Source organism: Lactuca sativa, chromosome 5, assembly GCF_002870075.4.
Source record: "Lactuca sativa cultivar Salinas chromosome 5, Lsat_Salinas_v11, whole genome shotgun sequence".
Lineage (NCBI taxonomy): Eukaryota > Viridiplantae > Streptophyta > Magnoliopsida > Asterales > Asteraceae > Lactuca > Lactuca sativa.
Genome location: NC_056627.2, coordinates 272115223 through 272134799, shown reverse-complemented (window position 1 = coordinate 272134799; position 19577 = coordinate 272115223). Strand labels below are relative to the sequence as shown.

At 39.2% G+C, this 19577-nt stretch overlaps 1 non-coding gene across 1 annotated transcript; it reads left to right on the top strand.

Annotated features, from left to right (window-relative positions):
- Positions 1–18329: 18329 nt before the first annotated feature.
- LOC111918711 (small nucleolar RNA R71) lies at positions 18330–18436 on the top strand. Its single transcript, XR_002859320.2, has one exon. It is a non-coding gene; the product is annotated as a small nucleolar RNA R71 (small nucleolar RNA).
- The last annotated feature ends 1141 nt before the right edge of the window (positions 18437–19577 follow it).

Below are 19577 nucleotides of genomic sequence, written 5' to 3'. Positions count from 1 at the left end.
GGGGTGTATGGCCACCTTGAGGGTGTGTACAGCCATGGGTGTGCGGCCCATGAGTGTACGACCGTACACTCTTGAAGAGGGTTGCTTTTGATGTGTTTCTAAGGCTTTAACTAGCATCCAAGAAGTGTTCTAGGTCCCAAGATTAGTTGTAATGCGAGTTTGAGGCCTAAAGTGATCATCAAAGTGGGTGTGCGGCCCTGAGGGTGTGTGTGCAGCCGTATAAAGGAGTGTGCGGCCGTACACAGGGGTGTGCGGCCGTACAGAGTGGTGTGCGATCGTACACTCTTCATCTATGCCCAAAAATGTCGATTTTCAAGAGAATCAAGGTTAGGGTCGTGTCCAACTAGAATATAGGGGCCAAATTAACACTTTGGAGGGCCTTTAAGGTGTGCACGGCCACCATTATGAAGGTGTGCAGCCGTACCCCTTCAAAGGATGAAGAACAAGGCCTAAAACACGAAGAATCAAGTGGTCTTTCAAGCATAACGAGCTAAGGGATGAATTACCTATGTTTTTGATGCCTTTGGATGGTTCTTGAATGAAGATTCTAGAGAGAGAAAGTAGTAGTGTAGCCAAAGGAAGAAAATAATGAATGAGACGGGGTCTCATCATATTTATAGGGGTGGGTGACCCACCACCTCGGGTGTAAGGTTGAGGGCTGGGTGTGCGGCCGCACACCCATGTGTACGGCCGTATACTCTTCCCAAGAGGGTGTATGGCCCAAATTTGCTACTTTACGACTTTATAGATCATCCCTAATCCCAAATTTGGTGGTACTCAAGTTTAGAACACTTAAACGGACACTCAAAGGGTGTTAAAAGGCGACAGAGTCGAGTTTAACCTTGATAAAAGTTCCGGGTTGTTACATCATCCCGCCGTTAGAGGGAATTTCGTCCCGAAATTCAAGCATAGAATGCAAATAGCGGACTTGGAAAAGATGAGGATGATTTTTCCACGAAGTGGAAGCCCTCGTCTAGCTGTAAGTGGTCTTCGCCCTGAAGTTCCTGATAGGACTCATACCTGGTCCATCTATCATTGTCTCGAGTACACAAGTCGTATATAATTATGATTGATAGGATGGTCGGATGGGTGACTCTGCCCTAGGTCCACAACCAAACAAGTAATAGGAGATTGGGCGGAAACACACATCCTAAGTCCGTAGAACCTTTATTATATACTACCCTCGCGTGTACATTAAACATCGATAGGCTAACCGTATTTGTCCCTAGTCTCTGTGTTTGAACTTTGTTTGTCGCACGAGTGGTGTTTCCAAAATGGTCTGCTATGGGTACTTATGAGACGTTATGAGTGGATACTATCCTCCTCGCATGAGTATTTTTGGGGTTTGGAGCGATATAAGATTCCGAGGTTCGCATCTAGTTTGTCCTTATGGTTGACGAGAGTTTTGTTATTCGGTCGGTTCAAGGCAAAGGGTCTCCTTGGTTACACGTGGGTTTGGTGTGACGCAGACTCAGCTAGCATAGGCGGGATGATATTGTAGGGTCACGTGTTAAGTTAGTTCAGAAGGAGTATTTCGTTATGGCGTCGGCATATCTGTGTGTGAACGTTTCTAGTGCTTTCTGGGTTGACCCTGTTATTACTACTATGACTATTTAGTACTAAATTAAGTGTGCTAACCGAGAAATTGTTCCAGTGAATAATAGTTGATATTACGATCCCTATCCGGTTCCTCTATAGTCGCTTGGGGTCTACAAGTCATATATAATTAAGATTGATAAGACGGTTGACTGAGTGACTCTGCCCTAAATCCACAACCAGACAAGGAACAGGAAATAAGGCGGAATCACACACTCTAAGTTTATTGGCTCTTAATTATATATGGCCCTACTGTTTACACCAAGTCATTATAGTCAACCACAAAAAAGAGTATTTAGTTTCTATATAAACTATGTGCTCTGATTAGACTGGAAAGAAATTATTTTAGTTAGGATTTAGTTAAAAGACGTACCGTTGTTCTTAGGTGGTTCTGGGATAGACTATCCTGCAGTGATCATTAGCACTCTTCCTTCCTCATCAGGGTTCCTGACTAATGGGCAATCTCTCCTATGGTGTCCTGCTTCGCCACACTCAGAGCAGGTCTGACTCACTCCCTCAAATTGGACCTGAGAGATTGGTCGTGTCGGTGCCCTACAGAAGCGGATGGTATGTCCCTTTCTGAGGCAGTTCTTGCAATACAACATCCGACAACTTTTGGTATGATGTAAGTTACACTTATTGCATTTAGGAAGGGTTCCAGCGTAGCGACTACCAGGTGTTGTTGTGGTTGGGGTCGTGGCAGCATAGGTTGTGCTTGTTTGTTGTCTCTTGGAGGGTTCTCGTGTTGGTTGTCTTTTTTTCCCTCTTCCGGGCTTTTTCATATCATCACCTTCTTTGGTCGACTCGGGAACGGGGTCCATTATGCCTTGGCGGATTCCGTAGTCCACCAATGTTCTAGCCAAGCGTTTGGCACTATTGAACATAAGAGGTTTGGCTTCCAATACATTTCTTTGGATTGGAGAAGGTACTCCCCAAATGTATCTCTCTACTTTCCTACTCTCCGGGGTAACCATTCCTGGGCATAGTGCAACTAAGTCGCTGAATCTATCGGTGTAGGCATCTATGTATGATCCTGCCATGGTGAGATTCCACAGCTCATGCTCTAGTTTCTGTATTTTGCCCCTTGGGCAGTATTCTTTCAGCATCATCTCCTTTAGATTTTCCCAGCCCATTGCGTTTGCTATTGGGAGAGTCAATGACTTGACATGGCTATTCCACCATGTAAGGGCTCTGTCGGAGAAAGTGCAGGCAGCAAACTTCACTTTGCTCCCTTCTAGGCATGCGCATAATTCAAAAATTGACTCTATCTTCTCGAACCATCACATCAGGGCGATGACTCCCCCACTTCCATCGAAGGATTTGGGTCCACAGATCATGAAGTCTTTGTATGAGCACTCCCTCGTGCGTTCGTGGTTAGTTTTGCCGGTGCCACTACCCGATCTACCGGTACTACTTGCATTGATTTGAGTCATGACCGCTGTCACCGCGGCTGATACTGCTGCTTGGAAGACAACCGGGACATACTGAGGAGGCGGCAGTGGTGCATTGTTTTTGTTTTTGTTCGTCTTCTTCGGTGACATCTTGCTGCCAAAAGGTTAAAAGAAGAAACGAGGGTAAGTCCCTTGTGGTTACAAATCGGATGTCATATGAATCGAAGCTATCTTGGTTCTAAGCGTTCACATTCTGATGTTTGGAAGTAATTCATAACAGAGGTCTATGCAACATAGACTTATGAATTTTATAGTGACTACCCTCTTGAAGAAGTTATGAGAACTGGGTTACTGTTACTAGCTGATATGATAAAGGCGACAAACCTAACACATAGTGTGAGCAGTGTAACCACTGACTCACTAGATCATATTGATTAGTTATGTATTAATCAATTAGTTATGTATTATTACGACGTATATGATACTGAACCACCTAGCGCGCCTCGAGAGGGGTTTCATGTCCTGGTTATGATGATCCAGAATTCAGCTGTGGGAGTTTGTTGTCTCTGGACTCTCTTATGGTTTCCTATTTACTGTAGATCGTACTTCTAGTTCTATCACCGATCTCCACCCCTCTCTGATGGATGTTCTGACTCCTCAAATGATTCCTTCTAGGAATCCTCTTTACGAATCCTTCTCTGGTTCCTTCTTGACACTTCTGCTGGTGGTTGTAGTAAAGTGGCTATCTATCTTTAGGTTGTTATCGCGATAATGGGAATGTCTAAAGAATCTTAGGAGATTAAGTAGAACATTTCTTCAGAAGTTATTAATGATCCAGACTGGGTCCTCCTATAGTCAAGCAATGCATACAAGCTATATATAACCAAGATCAAATAGACCTTCGAATAAGTGATCCTACCCCGAAACCACAACCAAACAAGGAATAGGTAATAGAGCGTAGATCACCAATTCTGAGTCTATAAGATCCCAATTATATACAACCCTAGAAGCATGCACTTCGTAACTATAGACCTGCCAGCATATGTCTTTTAGTTCTTATGTAAGTTTGGTTATAGTGCCTAAAATACTCCTATAGTATTTTATCTTTATGTTTTGTTCTAAGGATACTTTCATATATGGGGTTAGGTAAGTTTTAGACTCGTTGCAACACGACCATCACTCCCAAACACATGTTGGTCATATCTCACATAAATATAGTTGATCAGGTTATATTTATCCCATATATGATTACATAACTGCCCAGGTTTGACTTTAGTGTCCAACATCTAGATGCTTTTCTTTGTTTTGTTCTTGTTCTTATTATGATACTTGTTCTTAGTATGTATGCTTATTAGTATATTTCTTGTAAAATACTTATATTTTAAAAGTATACTTTTAGTCAGAGCACTCCGGCCCTATTGTATTTATAGTTGTATATCTTTTACTGGTTGATATACTAAGTTCACAATAAACCATGCTCCGATACCAATTTGTCACACCCCCAAACCGAAACGGCGGAAACGTTCGGGGGTGGAGGACGTCATATGTAGTATCACAACAATTGAATAATAGTAATCAAAGCAACAACAACCATTGAATTAATAGTATAGTGTTTACATTTCATTTGAATGATACATAATAGACACTAAAAGTAAATAACAAGTAAAGACTCGAAGCTGCTAAGCTCCATCTTCTTGAACCCGGTGCGTGTACCTGTCTACTAATGTCTTGAGAATACAAGTAGGTTTTGAAAGAGTATCAACATAAGGTTGGTGAGTTCATAAGCATTTTGTTTTGGAAAAACTGTTCTTTGTTCTTTCGAAAAGTACTTTATGTTTCTCCTGGAAACCTTATATTTTCTGATGTAACGGATGTTAAGTAAAAATGATTCTTACTAGTTCCTCCTACGAGTACTTAATGTATACAAATCATATACAATCCAGATCGAACAAACAATCGATTGTGTGGTTCTGCCCCAAGCCCACAACCAAACAAGGAACTGGAAAAGAGGCAGACACCACGCATTCCACTGGTTGTCGGATCCTCATGTACACAATCCTGAAGTATTCCCTATGTACTTACAAAGTTGACTGTATTAATCGTTTGATATCTGTGGAAAATGTTCCTCAAGAAAATCCAATATTTTCTTATGAAAAGTATGATTAAACCCATTCTTTCTAAAACTTCTTGGTTCATACTAGTTACACAAAAACCAATATCGAATAGACAGTTAATTGTGTGGATATGCCCTAAACCCACAACCAAACAAGGAACAGGGAATGAGGCGGAAACCACACATTCCACAGTCTATCGGATATTCTTCATACGTAACCCGGATGCATAAACTTAGGAATTATAGAATTAATAATGAATATTTGTTGATGGAATAATTAACCAATTGTTGCAAAGTACTGATTTTTAAAATGGAAAATCCTATATCTTCCCTATGTGTATGTTATTGAATTATCTGTTCTAATTTGTGGTGTACAAGTATCTACCATACTTATGTTGTTTAATCATTGTTTTGTTCGAAAACCCTCGTTACCACCATTAATGTATAATAGTCTTATTACATAAATGAAACTAGTTAATGACATGTCGTTCTGTATCCCAAAAGTGTTGTTAATACCCTCCTATGATCACTTAGTATATACGATTTATAGAAATCTAGATCGAACAAAGAGTCGATTGGGTGATTCTGCCCTATGCCCACAACCAGACAAGGAACAGGAAATCAGGGGGAGATCACACATCCCACTGCAAGTCGGATGCTAATTTCATATTACCATAATGTATATACTAAGACATCACATAGTTACTAATCCAGTTGACTGTTTGTTAGGAATATTATTACGTGAACGAGTCGTTGTTTCACATGTGGATTCTTATAACCATACTATGGACGTTCAGCATTTCGACATACTCGGACATACGTTGTGAAAATGACGTTTGTCACCCGAGGCATGTCTGCCTAACTGTAGCTAGCAATTCAGGAGCGGGATTGTCACTCCCGTATAGATCTATACACAAACTCACGCTTTCCCTCCAGGAGACTTTGGTTACAAGGCGTCTCAGACTGTAGTTCTCTCAACGAATCTGCAAATAATACTAAGAAAACCCTTTTTTTTTATTAACATGAAACCTTATAAAATTGTATCTTTTATTTCTAATTCATAAATTTGTTTCCTTTGTTCTGAAAACTGTATTTGAAATGTTTATATCTTAACATGTTTATAAAGTTGTCCACAAATCCAGTAGTAACTATGTTCGTCATGTTTAGTAAGTTCTATGTTCAATGTATAATACTGATAGGAAAATATAATAAACCAAATTATATTTTTAAACACAAGATTTCTTGTGCTTTTACTAGTATTCTCCCCCTGAAAACATTAAAAACTCGGAAAATGTAGGGGTATGAACTCACCGTTTTGACGTAGGATTTGAATATAAGATCAGTATGGGTGCTGAGTGTCAACTGAAGCCTCGAACACAATTAGATCCTATTTAACATGTAATAACACATATATGAGTAAAAATTAGGGTATTTCATGACTAGACATGACGGGAAGCCAATCTAGGGGCTTGGAAACACTTGCACTAAGTGTAAAAATCACATGTGATTGAGTAAGGGGGTGTACGACCACCTTGATGGTGTGTACGGACATGGGTTTGTGGACCATGAGTGTACGGCCATACACTCATGAAGAGGGACACTTTTGAGGTGTTTCCAAGGCTTTAACTAGCATGCAAGAAGTGTTCTAGGTCCCAAGCATAGTTGTAATGCGAGTTTGAGGCCTAAAGTGATCATCAAAGTGGGTGTACGACCCAAAGGGTATGTGTGCAGCCATACAAAGGAGTGTGCGGCCGTACAGAGGGGTGTGCGGCCGTACACTCTTCATCAAGGTTAGGGTCGTGTCCAATGAGAAGATAGGGGCCAAATTAACATTTGGAGGGCCTTATGAAGGTGTGCGGCCGAACACCTTCAAAGGATGAAGAAGAAGGCCTAAAACATGAAGAATCAAGTGGTTTTTCAAGCATAACGAGGTAAGGGATTAATTACCTACATTTTTTTATGACTTTGGAGGGTTCTTGAATGAAGATTCTAGATTGAGAAAGTAGTAGTGCAGCCAAAGGAAGAAGAGAATGAATGAGAGGGGTCTCCTCATATTTATAGGGGTGGGTGAACCACGAACCTGGGTGTGCGGTTGAGGGATGGGTGTGCGGCCGCACACCCAAATGTACGGCCGTACACTCCTCCCAAGAGGGTGTATGGCTCGAATTTGCTACTTTACAACTTTATAGATCATCCCTAATCCCAACCCTGGTGGTACTCAAGTTTAGAACACTTAAACGGACTCTCAAAGAGTGTTAAAAGGTGACGGAGTCGAGTTTAACCTTGATAAAAGTTCCGGGTTGTTGCATCAATTGATCCATTAATGCCCATAATTCCTAAAATAGGAAGCTTCGCGAAACCGGATGTTACCCATCCGATGTGATCCGTCATTCTCAAAAGAAAAGATAAGTTCTCCCTAAGGAGAACTACTAATCCAAATAAACTTCTTGTCCAATATCTCCTAAAGTTGCATGGAAAACTCTTGTATCTTAGGAGGTAAAAGACGATAAGGTGCATTGGCTATCAGTGTCCCACTTAGAACTAGGTCAATCCTGAGCTTAACTTGCCTCTTAGGAGGTACTCTTGGAAATTCCTTAGGAAACACATGAGGAAATTATCAAATAATAGGCACATCCATGATATTCTTCTTTTGCTTGACCTAAGTATCCATAACATGAGCCAAAAACCCTGAACACCCGTGTAATAAGTATCTCCTAGCCCTCGTTGCTGAAAAATGGTTGGAATGATCCGTGCACCCTCTCCATGAATAATCAGTTCTCACCCACTTAGGGTTTGAAATCACACAAGGTGAAGCTGTCAGTCGACCGTAGCCCCAAATCATCTTAGCTAATCCATATCAATAATAACCTTCGTGTCTCTTAGAGGTATAGGAACAAGATCAATTGAAAACCTCACCTAAAACATCTCTAGTACACAATCATAGTAAACCCTAAAATAAGGAGGAGATAGGTCATATGAGGGAAATTTCATTCATATGCTTATAGGTAATGTGGTGAACGAAATTTGCAAGCCAATGGGTCATATTTATAGTTTAGGTAACTTACAGGCAAAACAAGATTCGAACTGATTACTTGGTAGATTTAATGATAGTTCAAATTCTTTCCTTATATACAACCAGGAGGCTTCCAGAAACCCTAGGAAACTCTCCAAAACCATCTATATCATGGAGGATTCTAGAATTGCTTCTTTTGTTCAATTATTAAATAATTACAAGTCATCTCTTGCACCTTCAATTAATTCCAATTAATCTCAAACTAATTTCAGATTAATTTTGATTAATAATTAATCAATTCTAATTGATTTCACATTAGTTTATTAATCATATAAATTAACATTTTCGATTCTAGGTATTTTACATTTTGTCCCTTGATATGAGACTTGTTTGTATTTTGGTTCCAATGGTATTTTTGTAAATTTTGGTAGCTGATTGTGTACGCCGGGTGTACATGGTCTGGACCAAACCCTAATATTTAGGGTTTATGGACTATTTATACATCCTTAACTCTCAAGACTCCTTTCATTCATTATCCTCCAACCTTATATTTGATCTTTGTAAACCCTGATCCATTTTTGGAGCATCTATAAGCCTTAGGTGTGTGTTTTGGTGATCTTGAAGGAGGAAGAAGGAACATGAGAGCATCTTAGAAGAGTGAAGCACTTTGTATCCAGAAACACATAATCTTTTGGAACCACTTGGAGGTAAAAAGCTCTGATCTTGATGAAGTTTTCTTAGATCTTATTAGCTATGGATTTTGTGCTCATTTTGGTCCATTTGAGTGTTAGCAACTCTAGACCAAGTGAGCTGTGCTTGTTAGAGTGATAAAAATGGAGTATTGATTGTTCTTATCCCTCCATGCACGCCCTTTAGTGGTTTAGACCTTGTATTAAGTTAACGTTTTGGTATTAAGCACTTAATAGGCATGCAAGATCATAAATTTGGAAACTTTATGATTAAGGATGCCATTTGAGGGCTAGATCTGGATTTTAGAGGAAAGTGCTTAATGGAATAAGCACTTATTTGAAAAGGTGGTTTGTTGATGTGTACATTGGGCGTACCAAATGGTACGTTGTGCGTACACAGTCATCAACCCGAAATCCGGTCAAGCTACTAGTACACCCCGCGTACAAGCTGAGTATGTCCAACGTACTCAACTGAGTTGACTCGGTTGATTTCTTTGACTTGTGACCTTAACCAAGATTTTCACCAAGTTTGACCTAGGGGTATTTTGGGTATTTTAAATTGTATTGAGAATGGCCAATATTAGGTGTTCAGGTGACTTGTTGAGTTGATATTCAGAGCAGGGTGTTGTTCAGATATCATTTTAGACTGAGAGGTGAGTTTTCTTCACTATACTTATGGGTGGAAGGGACCAAGGCCAACCTACTAGATTTTGTATCCTCGTATATGGGATTGCTGTTATGTTGAGTATATGTTATATTGGTAGATTGTAGTGACTTCCTGTGTTCACTGAGTATGCTTTATATTGGTAGATCTATATGATTACCTCTTTGCTGGTTATTGATTGTTATGATATATGTCGACATGTTATGGTTTGTTGGGTTGAGGCGGTCCTTCTTTGTGTTGAAGGCCAAGATACCCTAGCTGTTCGAATAGGCTGTAGGCCTTGTGCGGCGATCCGGTCAAGTCGAAGGCCCGTAGAATGGTCCAGATAGGTTGTAGGCCCGACGTGGTGGTCCAGTCAGGTTGAAGACTCATGTATGCATGCAATTATCTGTTTGGTTGTGTGTGGTACTTTAGGGGAACTCACTAAACATTGGCTTACAGTTTCAGTTATTGTTTCAGGTACTTCAGACGATCATGGAAAGCAAAGGTGTGATCGCGCACACATCCTCTTGATTTTATGATTATGGATTTTGGGATAATTTTATATTAGTTATTACTCTTGGAAACACTATTTTGTAAACAATTTTGATCTATGGGTTGGTTTTGAAAAATTGAAAATTTTACTCTGATTTACTTATACTAAGACACCTTTCTGTTTTTCAAAGTTTATTTAAATATGGTTTATTTATAAAGAAAATACTTTTTGAACGCTTTTAATAGTATCATTACTGCTGTCGGCAGAAAACCTATAACCCTCGCCAACCTTGTGTTGACCCTTAAACTACATGTATTCTCAGGAAATCAAAAATCAAGCATTCAGACGACGGATGGTCATGGATTTTAGGAAATCCAGTTTACATGTTTTTATTATGTTTGCCTACTTGTTAATGCAATTTATGTACTATTATTATGTGTAAAAACCATGTATTCAAATCTTAAAATGGAATACAAATGTTGTTTTTTTGTTATACTTGTGCTATATTTTTAGTTTAACTATGATTCGTGACATTAGTCGCACAGCTCGACATATTCCGTTGCCTCGGACGGGGGTGTGACAGATTGGTATCAGAGCAAAATTGGCTATAGAGAACTCGTATCCTCGAAAGAGGAAATACAACTATAGCAACAAATTCCTAATAAATGTATTATTATTATTAATTACATTACTTATTGGATATGTACGGTATAGGGAATCTGGTTTGAAAGGCTGCGTAGGGTTGTTGGATTTAGAACAACTTAATTGCTATAATGGTCATGCCCTACAGACTCCAGTGTTTCCTTCTAGCCCTCGTGAAGTGTGCAAACTCACTTAGTTTTAAACCTACTTTTAATTATCAAATAACACACAAAAGACAGTGAACCTATCAATTGTGGTATAGCTAAATAAGTGGGGTATCGATCACAGGGAACGACAAATTAAAACTAAAAACTAATTTTATATAAGTTAATTAATAAGTAGGGGTTTTCTCTAGTTTTACAAGACTAGAAACTTACTAACTATTACTAATTTAAGAACTAGAAAATAAAGACTTAACTAAATTCAATAATTAGAAAGGAACTTCTGTTTAGTTCAACTCGGTTGACTCTATGGTTCATTTCAAGGTAATGGTGAAATGGATTAATTCTTTCGTTGGTTACCGATTCAAGTGATTAGATTCGTATTCACTACCCTAATCCTTAGTAAATAAACTAACTTAAACAGTGGCCAATTGTCTAATTTAATTAAATTCACTAGATTAATTATTCGGGTTAAGTTAGACTTGCAATAGTTAACTAATTTATTCTTTTAATTAACTTCTTGTTTGATGGTCATCTTACAAGCTTGCACATGGATTTACTCAATTTTCTTATTAATTCTAGTTTCATATTCATTAATCCTAGACATATAGCATAGTGATCACATAGCATATGAGGTTAATAATCAATAGATGTTCATGCTAATCAATTATCTTCCTATTAACAGAAAATTAATTATTATTCACACACAAGGTTCTTTAGCAAGCTAAAATAACAAAAATTCACCAACTTAAAATTAATCCTACCAATCAATCAAACCATATTGTCAACTTTGTATCCCCAAACAGAAGTCTAAAGGTTTTAGCTCATAATTGAAGTCAATAACAGCAAACAAACAAAGTCAAATTGCTTAACCATAATGATAAAACAAAAGAATAAGTGGAATGATGAAATTTTGCCTCAATTACTCTCCAGGATTGAATTCTAGCTTCTTTCGTCGTCTTCTAGGGTTTTTCTGGCTTCTCAATCGCAACAAAACACTTCTAAATCGTCCCATAACTCTCTTTTATCGATCTGAGGAATTATCTATATATATATATATATATATATATATATATATATATATATATATATATATATATATATATATATATATATATATATACGAATCGACTCGTCGAGTCAGGTGATGACTCGTCGAGTCCCTCTCACATTCCCCGCATTGTGATAACTCTCTGGGATCCCGAGTCATTATCTTCTCGATTCTTCGATTGAACTCGCCGAGTAGTCGATCTGACTCGCCGATTCAGTGCCAATTTTAGTGTTTTTCTTCTTTATTTCATCCTCGATCTTCTAACTGTTTCTCCCGCTTCCTTTCGCTTCCGAGCTTCATCTTTAGACTGAAAAAAATAATTTAAACACTTTTAAGTACCTTTTGTCCATAATATGCAATAATTTAGCTAATAAATGAATAATAATGTATACTTAATATGAACCAATTATGCACATATCAAAATACCCCACACTTGTCTTTTGCTTGCCCCCAAGCAAAACTAAATTTTAAACATATTAGAATCACATATGACAACTCCAATCTAACCCAGCCATTATGCCAAGACCGCAACACATGCATTTGTGTCTAAATTTTTTCCTAAAGACCTCCCATACTCCAAATACTCACAATCCTCATAAACACTTGCCCACTTATCCCGAAGTATGCTCATTTTATGCAACCCTCCGAATCCATCCGCAGAAAACCTCTTACCCTCAAGGTGTTTTTAATTGAGCAACCCAAGCATACATAATCTAGAATTACAACTTTTCGATACCACTATGGACCTGTTTTGGAATTCTTCACTTCCTTTAATAATTTGATCTTTGATCTCTTTGAATTCACCACCTTTGTTGATTTGATTTTCGGTATCTTCAACTTTTTGGATTTCTTCAGAATTTTGATCTTTTGATCTTTACTTTATTTGCTCCAAAATTCTTACAATTTCTCTTGTAATTCTCTTTTTTTTTTTTACATGTAACTCACATTTTTTTCACTCAAATCCCTACATGCTTAAGCAGGGGCGCTCAATCTCAACCTTTATTGGCTAACAATAACAATCTTCCTTGATACATTTCAGGTTTAGGCTGCTAAACATATTGCATCCCTCGGGCTGAGCGGGGTTGTGTTTTTGTCCCATGATTTCACTGGAATAAGGAAGCCACAAATGCACTAGAACGTATATAGGCTCAACTAAACATTTGGGTCTTCATGCAATTATCAACACAATTCTAACATGGAATCATAATTATCATTTTTTTACCAAAATTTTCTATATTAAATCATAAGTAATATTTTTGGTATGCAATTTTTTTTTAAAATTAGCCTAAATTAAGATTCTAAGTTTTCTATTTATGTGACCAACCCCCTACCCCACACTTATTTTATGCAATGCCCTCATTGTATATTATGCATGATAAAAACTTAAAAATAAAAAGGGAATTGGAACAAACTCCCCTGGGATAGCAGTCGATAGATTGATCACTTCCTTTTCAGCTCCAATTCAATTGACTTTAGACATGGGAACAGCTCATCCATGCCTTGGGTGTCAATTCTCGTGTGGGTAGCTCCAAATATGCGGAAAACAGTATAAGATCTTCAAAAATTAATATGGAAAGAATAGATAGTCAAGTGGTACTCTAATCAGCATCAAATTAGCAGCCCCTTTGACATGAAACCAAACGACTCGTCGAGTATATACCAGACTCGTCGAGTTACTTCGGGAAATCTTCGGATTTTTGAGAATTAAGGGCGACTCGTCGAGTGAGTTTAATGCACTCGACGAGTTGGTCACTGAATGAAAATATTAGCATTCTACATCTGATCCAGCTTCCAATAAACTCTCTATACTTTCTATTCACTTCTAGACTCCCTTGCCAACATCTCTAAGGACCGGACTCAATACTTTAACTCTAATGCTCCCTCTTTCTTGACTCTCTTTCTCACTTTGATTGTATGATTCTAAACCCTTTTGAAGCTAGCACTCCTCATTCAATTCTGAAAAATTGACAAAGCATTCAAACATCAAATAAACATCAAAAGCAAGTTTTAAAAACATTTAAACAAACAAAATAAAAACAAACACAAAAAAATAAAAAGATTGAAAATTGTATAATAAAAATGCAAAGAACTCAATCCTCCTCATAATCAAGATCATCTAGCCCTGCTCCACTTCCTCCCGTACCACTTCTTCTTGCACTTATCACCTCTTCCCATGATGGAATATATGGAAAGTTACCACCATCGATGTGTGGAATGTTAAAGTGGTCGAAAAGTCGGATATATGATTGGTTGCTAAAATTCAAGCCCCGCGCCATTTGATCTTGTAGCCGCCTCATCTCCACATTGTACCAATCCATTGGTACTTCTTCGTTGTCAACCGGAATCACCGGAGGCTCTTCCTCCACATCCCGCTCTCTCCTCGATCTAACCCTCCTCCCCGGTGCTTCGGGACCAACAACCGGATCATCATTCGGAATGGCGTAATGGCCACCAACATAATCTTCAATAATCCTCGCTCTCCGAAAATGAATTGGATTAAATGGAGGTGTAGGGATCATCTTCATGAAGTTCCATGCATTGCGGTTCATCAACCCGAATGAGTTGGCTAACCGGGTGACAAACATCCCACCGTTGATTCGAGAAGTTTTGCGATCCTTGACCGCACCCTCCGAGAGATATGAAGCTAGACACCAAGGAATATTGCAAAAAACGCCGGGTGTAATAATGCTCCATAAATAGAAGACATCAAGGTTAGAAACCTTGTCATCATCTTTCCTTTGGTTGATGGTGGATGAAATGAGACGATGAATGAGGCGGTGTGTTGGGGATCGAATGCTCCCTTCCTGTGCCGACTTCAGAATATAGACCTTGTTACCAATTGTATTCCACCAGCCCGTGCTCGTAACTCCTTCGGGAAACACCATATGGGTTTGTGCCAAAAAGGCCCGAAAGATGGGTGTTGAGACCAAGGGCTGATCATAAACCCCTAATCGACAGGCAAGATCCATCACAGAGCATTGACAAAATTCTCCTCCCAGGCAGAAACTAAAGCTTGACGGGTGATAAACATCCACTCCCTCGGTGAAAGATATCATGGAGAAGAACTCCAAACACAGCTCCAAATAAACCGCCTCTTGAATACGGAAGACACGGCTCCACCCGTCGCAAATCATTGTTTCGCCTTCATGGTGAAACTCCTTTACAAGATAAGGAGGTAACTCCTCCTCATAGCGAACACTTTGCAGCCAATCCCAATCTATCCGGTTGGGCACATAGATCTCCTTCTTCTTTATGTCCGCCAACATCTTCTACCACTTCTGCAATGTTGAAGCGGACTCTATTTGTGGAAAATTCAACCAAGGAAAGTCCCCTTGGTGGCCACTGGAACTTTGCCCCCTTCTGAACATGATTTCTGCAAAACAAAGACACAAAACCCAGAAACACAGAATATAATTAAAAAAACGTCTCGCATATGTTTCCCGACTCAACTCGTCGAGTCCATGTACGACTCGGCGAGTCGCACGAACTGCAGGAGTCAGTCGGCGGGTCGATGGAAATTGGACCATGGAACCTGGAAATTTCGTCAAGGGTTTTGTCTAGGCACACATTATTATGGTATTAAGGCCAGAATAAGCATTCAAAACAACATAATTCATGAAAAATCAAAACGCTAGAAATTTACTACTTTTCAAAAACGAGTTTTTTTCATGCAATTTCTATCCTAGATAGCCTTATAATCATATTCTTAACAGAAAACAAGAAGAAATTCATTACCTTTTGAGATGGTACTTGAGAAATTTGAAGAAAAATTGAAGAACACTTTGAATGCTTGAGAGAAAGTTGAGAGAGAGGCGCATGACGAGTGTGTATGTGAAAAGAAAACTGATTCATTAGGGTTAAAACCCTAGTTACCGGTTGTAAAAGTAATTTCAAAATTATTTTTTTTGTAAATAATACCGACTCGTCGAGTTGGGGTTAGACTCGGTGAGTCTGCTCGCGATGTCAAACTTTTTCTGAAATCCATATCTACTCGTCGAGTCGTGGTAAGACTCGGCGAGTCTTTTGCAAAAGTCCATAAAAATTTTCATTTATCTAAAAAATCATTTCACCCCACACTTAGCCCATGCACACTCTCAAGCAGACATGTCCATCGAATTAAAGAATTAACAATCTAAAAACGAAAAAATTTTCAAAGAAAACTAAAAAGTAAAAGAAAGCAAACTCTAAATACGGGTTGCCTCCCACCAAGCGCTTCTTTTTAAGGAGTCGTTAGCTGGACTCCTTCCTATCTACGTTTCGTCATCTTCCAGCATCGGGAATGCACGCCTAACTTTTTGTGGTTTGTGCTTGGTCTTGTAAGCATGAATCTTTTTCTTGTAAGCCCTTTTCAATGCATCTCTTTTCTTTTTCACAGCATCACCCTCAGCTGCTTGGGCTTCCCTTTTCCTCTTTTTCTTCTTTACCCCATTCTTTTTCACTTTCTCTTGCACCTCCTTCTCTTTAAATTTAATTACGTCATATTTCGTGATGGTTCGTGCTTTAGGTTTAGTAGTGAATGGTTGATCAGCTTCCACCCTCCTTTCCTTTGTCTCTTCATCCCCTCCTATGCTCAACCCATCTTCAAACGGAATCGAATCAAGACATGCTACATCGGTGTATTGAACTTTCATTCCCATTCCTCCGTCTGCTGTTTGTTCTTCTAAAGAGTCATGAATAATATCTAAATCCAAGGTATGTGAAGAACTAGTAACAAACAGATCTAAGTCGGCCAAGTCTTTGTTAAATTCGACTGGACTCATCGAGTCCATTAAAGTGACTCGACGAGTCTGATCGGGTTCCATCAATTCTTGGGTGTTTTCTGAGTTGGCTCCTTCCAGTAGCTTTTCTAACTCCTCCAAGTCCTTGTTAACATCTTCATCTTCTTCAGAGTGTATCAAAAACTTGCTTGGATCTTCTTTTAGCAAAAGTTCAAGATCTTTTTGTAACATCTCATCATCCAAATGGATAAATGAGATTTCTTCATTCTTTTCTTCTTCTTGCTTGGCTTCTGGAATAGCTTTAAACATTACAGACTCATCTCCCACTCTTAATGTCAATGTAGACTCACATATATCAATTAAAGCACACGCGGTGTTCAAGAATGATCTCCCCAAAATAATTGGAATTTCGGAGTCTTCTTCCATATCAACTACCACGAAGTCTACTGGGAAAATAAACTTCTCAACTTTTATAAGGAGATCCTCACAAACGCCTTGTGGATGAATTATCTTCTTGTCCGCCAAATGGATCTTCATATTCACCAGCCTTGGTTCTGGTAATTTCAACTTCTTAAAGAATGAAAAAGGCATCAGATTGATGCTTACCCCCGAATCAGCTAATGCTCGGGTGAAAACTTCATTACCGAATTGGCACGGAATCACAATATTTCCCGGATCACCCTTCTTTTCAGGTAGCTCACTCATCAATATTTCCGCGACTTCAGCCAAATCTTTCCTAGCAGCAAAAAGGCCCTTAATCAAGTTGAAGTACTTAGGTGTTTGGAGCATTGTTTCCACAAATGGCACATTAACTTGTAAAGCATTAACATGCTTCATGAAGGTTCTGTATGCTTCTACTTTTTCTACAGGGATGGCTTTGATTGGATATGACAGAGGAGGATTATAAGGCTTCAAAGAACTGACAGTTTTATCATTTATGCATGGACTCATCGAGTCCAATGGAGTGACTCGGCGAGTCAGATCGGGTTTTGTTGGGTCCGATTTTTCTACCTTTTCTGCCTTCTTCTTGGAGATTCTCAGTGCTTCTGTATGTGTTTCTTCACTGCTGGATGTTATTACACTTACATTCTCCATTCTTGGATTGGGTTCGGTGTTACTCGGAAGTTGACCCGGTCTTCTATCATTCACTTGATGCGCAAGCTGCCCCAGCTGTTTCTCAATTTTGAGAATTGATGCTTGCTGATTCCTTAGCATGTTTTTGGTCTCGTGTATGGCAGCATCGTGATCACTGTGTCTTTTTTCGGATGCGGCTATGAATCTAGTGAATAACTCTTCTAAATTGGCTTTCTTTTCTACCGGTTCTTCCTTTTGGTATAGTCCCCTCTCCTTCTGCTTGTATTTCTCCTCCTTTGCCTTCTTATACTCTTCGTATGGTAGCCATTCCTTCTTAGATTTTTGCCAATTTTCATCATATCGATTGCCACTTGAATAGAAGACTTGAGCTCTCTTATTTCCATTCTCATCCAAATCACAATCCTTTGTGAGATGGGGCCCTTTACAATTTTCGCATCCTACCATAATAGCATGGATTGTTTGATCCATTTTTGTCATTCTTCGATCTAGACTATCAAGCTTAGCTATCACCGCCGCCATGCTATCATTTGCCGCGTTCACTACCCCCCGACTTACTTCGTTTGTCGGATTGTGGTATTCTCTAGAGTGCTTAGAGAATTCTTCAATTAATTCTTTAATTACCGGGGGCGCCTTCTTTGTGAACGGGCCTTGAGAATTAAGCAATTGCCTTGTGGTGACATTTACTCCATCATAGAAGATGGAGACCTCTTGTTGGCTATTAAGGTCATGGTGTGGGCAATTTCTAAGTAGGCTCTTGTACCTTTCCCAAGCTTCATAAAGAGATTCTCCGGGTTGTTGCTCGAAGTTGGCAATGGCTTTCTTCAGCTTGGCTATCTTGGAGGGCAGGCAGAAATGGTCTATGAACTCTTCTTTCATCTTGGCCCATGTGGTGACCGATCCGGGAGGAAGTGACTTTAACCAATCTTTTGCAGCTCCTTTAAATGTGACAGGAAGCATGCGAAGAAGCTGGGTCTCGCGTGGAACATTCGGTACGTTGAAGTAATCGGCCACATCATTCACTTCGTCCAAGTGCTTGTAAGCGTCTTCGTGATCCTTCCCGTAAAAAGGAATCTCCTTGAGTTGGGCGAGAATATGGTCTTTTAGTTCGAAAGTAGCGGTCACGGGAATTGCGGGTTGCACAAGTCCCGGCCCGGTGTCATCACGCATCCTTTTCTTCCATTCCCCCATGGGGACTTCATCAATGTTAGCCATTGTGATAGCTAACTCTTCTTCGGAATCGGTTTCGTGCTCGTAAGTATGCTCTTCTTCTTCCTCGGTCTCGTACTCGATATCTTCTTGAATTGGTTCTTCAATTGTCAATGAGGCATTGGATGCTCCTGATTTGCTGCTCTTCTTCGTACTGAAAACGGACTTTAAGTTTTTGAGTGGTGAGTTCTTTGAAGATGTGGTTTCTCCAACGACTTTTCCTTTTCTCCTTCTTAGTGCGGATTCCGGGTCTTCTAAAGGAGGGGCCAGAGGTGTATCAGATCCTCGGGTCATGAAACAACTGTAAACAAACAAAACAAAAGAAACAAAACGCGTAAAAAGAACAAAAGCGAAATAATAAAATAAAGCTGAAAAAAGCGTTGGACTCGCCGAGTCTACTCGAATGCACTCGGCGAGTTCAAGGCAAAAACTGAAAAAAAATTCTAGTTATCCTAAAAACAGAATTTTATTGAAACTAATTCTACTTACTGAATTACTTTGTAAATAACTTTGTGTAAGATAAATCGCACACAAAGGATCGATTAGACTAGAATTTAATATTAATTTTAGAACCGTTCCCCGGCAAGGGCGCCAAAAACTTGAAGTGTACAAACTCACTTAGTTTTAAACCTACTTTTAATTATCAAATAACACACAAAAGGCAGTGAACCTATCAATTGTGGTATAGCTAAATAAGCAGGGTATCGATCACAGGGAATGACAAATTAAAACTAAAAACTAATTTTATCTAAGTTAATTAATA